Source organism: Gigantopelta aegis, chromosome 8, assembly GCF_016097555.1.
Source record: "Gigantopelta aegis isolate Gae_Host chromosome 8, Gae_host_genome, whole genome shotgun sequence".
NCBI lineage: Eukaryota > Metazoa > Mollusca > Gastropoda > Neomphalida > Peltospiridae > Gigantopelta > Gigantopelta aegis.
The window spans coordinates 24,502,036-24,508,058 of record NC_054706.1 but is presented as its reverse complement, the minus strand read 5'-3'; positions in this window follow the sequence as shown (position 1 = coordinate 24,508,058).

The following is a 6,023-nucleotide window of genomic DNA, read 5'->3' as shown; positions in this document are numbered from 1 at the left end:
GTTACCACATCCCCAGCAGTGCTGAACACACGCTCGCTTGGCAGACTTGTTTCGGATAAGAGATGTTTAGGCTACAAGTAATAATTATACCCACACTTTACTGTGTGTGTGTGTGTGTGAGTGTGTGTGTGCGCGCGCGCGCGCGTGTATGTGTTACTTTTACGGCTAGTGGGTTTTATAAAAATCCCAGAAGCCCTGTAGGTGAAGAGCAGTCAACTGCGACAGACACGCATCAACATCAAGTCCAAATACCACACTGGGTTCCGTCAGCTGTTCAACAGCAACAGGGCTGCAAAAAAGGCCGCTGTTAGGGTGATTTGTTATGTTGTATGAAAAGAAGCAATCCCCCCGAACCCTCCTAGCCTACGCCCCTGAGTTGGGTATCTATTTTATAAGATGCGATATGTATGTAGGATGCATTTTCTTTTCATACTAAGCATATCTGAAATTACTGACAAAAACAATACCAATGGACGCTGTGATGGCGGTGCAAACAAATAATTAAAATGCTGAAATTAAAGTAATGGGTAGGAGTAGCCTGTGTAGTGGCCGTTGGTTTACCTTCTCAGACCAAGTGTCAAAATAACCTTGAGCCAAAATTATGAAGGCTGGGGTTGGGTTTTTTTCTTCTCAAACACAGGTGTTTAACATCAAATTTAAAATGTGCTGAGGTGTTGTTATGCAAACCGGAGACTTAAATCGTTTGTTTTAAACACTTTATAGGGTCTCAATACAAGAGGAAATACCAGTTTTTGTGAACATGACGGCGATTAAAGTCAGCATAGCGGATGTGCTTTGGAAATGATGAAGTTGGCGGGGACACACATAGGTACTTGATGTTAGGGTAATAAACAATTTCCCCAAAATACGGTTACAGTATATTTAGTGACTATTAACGCTGTAGACACGTGTATGGAAGTTAGTGCGCCACCAAATTCGCAAACGGTTTGTTCCAACAGCAGCATACGCTACGCGTTTTATCCCCGGTCAGGCCGAATTGAGAATTTTAGCGGGCCCATGTTGCAATTTTTTCGTATAAGTTGCATAATATGCTTCTTGAAAAAAATATCGTATGCAGTTGATATAATCAACAATACAAAATTCAATTGCTCAGATCCATAAGAAGCAATTATTATGAATCAGTCTGATCAGAAAGAAAGAAAGAAATGTTTTATTTAACGACGCACTCAACACATTTTATTTACGGTTATATGGCGTCAGACATATGGTTAAGGACCACACAGATTTTGAGAGGAAACCCGCTGTCGCCACTACATGGGCTACTCTTTCCGATTAGCAGCAAGGGATCTTTTATTTGCGCTTCCCACAGGCAGGATAGCACAAACCATTGCCTTTGTTGAACCAGTTATGGATCACTGGTCGGTGCAAGTGGTTTACACCTACCCATTGAGACTTGCGGAGCACTCACTCAGGGTTTGGAGTCGGTATCTGGATTAAAAATCCCATGCCTCGACTGGGATCCGAACCCAGTACCTACCAGCCTGTAGACCGATGGCCTACCACGACGCCACCGAGGCCGGTCAGTCTGATCAAGTAGGTAACTTTCTTATTGGATATAATAACTAGTTTACATTTTATTGCATTTACACAAAGCAAATTAGAGATTTCCTGGCTATTTTAAAAATATTTCAGGTCTTTTTTCACATTTACAAATTTGCGTTCAGATCGTTCTAATATTTGTACTAGAATAAATTTCATTTTATTTCCTAAAATATTATTTTTCGTACGTACGAAATTATTTGAAGACAAAGTCCAATTTGGGCTTCTTACGACTATTAAGACGACCAGAAACACATTGAATATACAGACACTGACATTCTAAACAACAAAATATATTTAATATGTAAGTTTAATTGTAGAAATATTTTATTAGTCGGAAACATTTTACAATGCAGCAAACTCAGGAATGTCCATTTAAAAGGACATCTTAATAAAAGTTTTAATATTTGCAGTTAATATGAATGCGTTTGTGTATATAACACAGTGTACGAACGAAAGTGTACACTGAATGACTAGCTGCGGTTTTCTGTAGCGCTAGCTGCACTAATAAAGATTATTATAATGAGCTTTAAGGCCCGTCGGAGCATTTTTATTTTTTAAGTAGGATGCGCTAATGATCAGGGTCGTTGTTAAGCATGTCTCGAGAGGTGTAGGGGGCATGCTCCCCCGGGGGAATTTTTAAAACTGGATGGTTTTAAACGCCTTTTCTTGGCATCTGAATCGAAACAAATTAGCCATTTTTAAACAATAATTTAAAAACTATTTTGAGCATTATTTTGCATAGTATTATAACCCAAGAATGTGTTTTTACTCCTTGCCAGCTTGATAGCAAGATTACCCATTTTCAGACAATGATCACTTCCTCTTTTGGAGTTTTATAACTCCCAAAAATATTATTTAGAAGAGTTGAAACTTGTTACTCTTAGATCTCAATCACTAAATGGTGAATTTAGCGTTGACCGGGGTCAGGAGAACGGGGAGGGGGACCCGGGAAGCCATAGAATCGACTTTGCTTCGTATATAAGTATGGCTATCATATATTTCATTGTAAGTTGACTTTGATAACATTTTTTTTTTAAAGGGCACTATTCCAGGGACGGATCTGTCTAGGTAGGGCAGATATAGCCTATAACACCCCCCCCCCACCCCCCACCCCACCCAAAACAAGAAGAAGAACTACACAGAAACAACAACAACAAACAACAACAACAAAAAAACAAACAAACAAACAACAACAACAACACCCCCCCCCCCACCCCCCAAAAAAACACAAAAAAATACACACACACCCAAACATACAAAGGGGCACTTGTAAATTAAAACTTTAAAGGGCACTATTCTAGGGACAGCTCGATCTAGGTAGAGCAGTTATACATAAAAAAACAATATAAAGGGGCATTTGTAAATTATAACTTTAACTGAAACTATTCTAGGGACGGCTCTGTCTAGGTAGGACAGTTATACATAAAAAAAACGATACAAAGAGGCATTTGTAAATTATAGCTGTAAAGGGCACTATTCTAGAGACAGCAGTCTAGGTAGGGCAGATATACTTAAAAACGACAGAGCCTATTGTTCATTAGTAATTTTGGAAATGTATACAATTTCAAAGCAAAAACTAGCAGGCTATCATTATGCAACTTTGATCACGCAACTTTAAGGCGCTCAGTACTCGCGTTAGATAATGTGGTGAACCCCATTGAGACTCAGTAACACATACACACATCTTCAAGCTTACGCATACACGCACAATTTAACTTCATGCAGCTAAAAATGCTTACCTGCAAAACAATTTTTAGACAAACAAAAAGGGCACTTGAACATTTTCAGGGCACTTGAAACATTTGAGGTGGGGGGGGGGGGGGGCGTCCCCCTGGTCCCCCTTCTGGATTTGCCTCTGGGATGCGAAACGGAACGGATTGAGATATGCAAATTACATTCTGATATAGCTGAGCAAATATATTCCTCTAGATTTTATTATTTTGAAGTCTGTCAATATTGTATTTTAATACGATGGACAAGGTAACCATTGTCCTATTTAATGGTCTAACAAAATATTACCTGAACAAAAACAATTTGATTTGTCCCTAAATGTACTTTATTCAACCATCTTCATAACCACCATACTCCATTTATTAATGACATTTTGTCAAAATAATTGAATTATGGCAATGGTCCATAATTCGAAAACTAAAATTGTCGAGAGGGATGACATGGATTTCACTCCATCATGGTTCAGTTAAGGTGATCCGATAGCTAGATTTGGTTTCCAACAATGAATGTAATTTTTATTTATTATCCATATTTTGAGAAATAAGGTCCTTAAATCTGTGACGGTATGCCTTTAAAGGGACATTCATGAGTTTGTTGCATTGTAAGATGTTTCCGACTAATAAAATATTTCTACGATTAAACTTGCATATTAAAACTACATTCCCTGGAATATTTTTATTATTTAAGCATATGGAACAGAAAATCCAATTACGTTTGGTGCATATATGACGCCACACTCCGCATTGGTTTCACTACGCTGGCTTATCCAGGTCAAATACAAAGCCATGATTTTGAAGGTGGAACACTTTTGACGGGCTCGTACCGATCTCGGTTTTCATTGGCTTATCACAAGTATAGAATTCCCCAACAAGAGATCACGTGAGATTTCGCAATTTTTGAACAAATTTAACTGTCTTGATTGAGGGGTCGTCTCATATCTCCAAAACATATTTATATCCATAGAGGTATGGTACAACGCCATTCCAGGGGTCGGTGGATGGGGAATTTGCCTTGACATTTGGACAGTGGCCAGCTGTTGGCATACACGTTACATGTAAGGGGGTGTTACTAATTACGTAACGCTCTAGGGGTAGAGGAAGAGGGTACTGTGTTCGATTTACCTAACATTTTTCAAGACTATATGTTATTTTTATTCATTACTTAGACCTAAAAAGGTGTTTTTTTGGGAAATGCACAGTCAGTCTAGGATCGATCTCCATCGGCGGGTATACAAAAAGACCATGGTATGTGATATCCTGTCTCTGGGATGGTACATATAAACAATACCTTGCTCAAACAAAATGTAGCGGGTTTCCAAGGCGCATGTGCAGAGAGTTCAGCGGGGTTGGGGTTATAGACTGTGTTAAACGAAGTTTATGTGGGGCCATGCATTTCAATTTTTTTTTAAGCTTGGGCAAGTAAGGGTTTCGACCTCCAATACCCTCCCCCTGCACATGCACCCGATTCCTCTCTAAGATTATATGTCAAAATTACCAAATGTCAAACATCCAACAGCAGATGGAAGAAAGGAAGGAAGGATAGGATATGTTTTATTTAACGACGCACTCAACACATTTTATTTACGGTTGTATGGGGTCGGATGATTATTAAATCAATATGCACCCCCCAACTTTACCCTTTCCAAACGAAATAATATTTATTTGAAACACGTAAAATTAAGAAGTGAAAACGTTCATTGTCTACTTTAGTATATTTTATTTTTAAAATATATACATGATTAATGTGTTACTAGTATACAAACTAAACTTTGAAAGTTCTACTAACACTTTATAAAATATCAATTCTGAAATAGGAAGGTACGACTGTCGATAATACGTTGTCAAGATCAAACTGGTTTTAACTACAGCTCAAGATTTCTCTTTTAATTTTTTGAGACGAACCCTACAATTTGAAATCGGCGAACGCACGTGTTAACTGAAACTGACAACAGGCTGTCGTTTGTGCTTTGCCGAGCTATGGCGGCACAGGCGACGAATCAAGCGTATACGTTTGACGATATCCGTTCATAGCGAACACACACGACTTTTTTAAAAGAGCATTTGAGCTTGTATTTCACATTTGTACATGATGTTATAATATGGTAACCAGATAACATTTATTAAAGGGACATTCCTGAGTTTGATGCATTGTACGATGTTTCCGACTAACAAAATACTTCTACGATTAAACATACATATTAAATATATTTTCTTATTTAGAGTATCAGTGTCTGTATATTCAATGTGTTTCTGGTCGTCTTAATATTTGTAAGAAGCCCAAACTGGATTTTGTCTTCAAATAATTTCGTACATACGAAAAAACTATATCTTAGGAAATAAGATGAAATTTAACCTAGTACAAATATTAGAACGATCAGAAACACCTTTAATATACAGCCACTAATATTTTATGCAGAAAAATGTAATATGTAATTAAAATCGTTAAAAAGTCGCTGTTAGTCGATAACATCTTAAAAACTGTAGCAAACTCAGGAATGTCCCTTTAAAAGGTCGCTGTTAGTCGATAACATCTTAAAAACTGCAGCAAACTCAGAAATATCCGTTTAAAAGGTCGTTGTTAGTCGATAACATCTTAAAAACTGCAGCAAACTCAGGAATGTCCCTTTAAGATATAGATCCCCTATATTTTTTTTAATCGAAAGGCTCATATAGACTGGATGCGACGCTGGCCCTAGTACACTGCCTTTCATGAGCTACACGAACATTTAG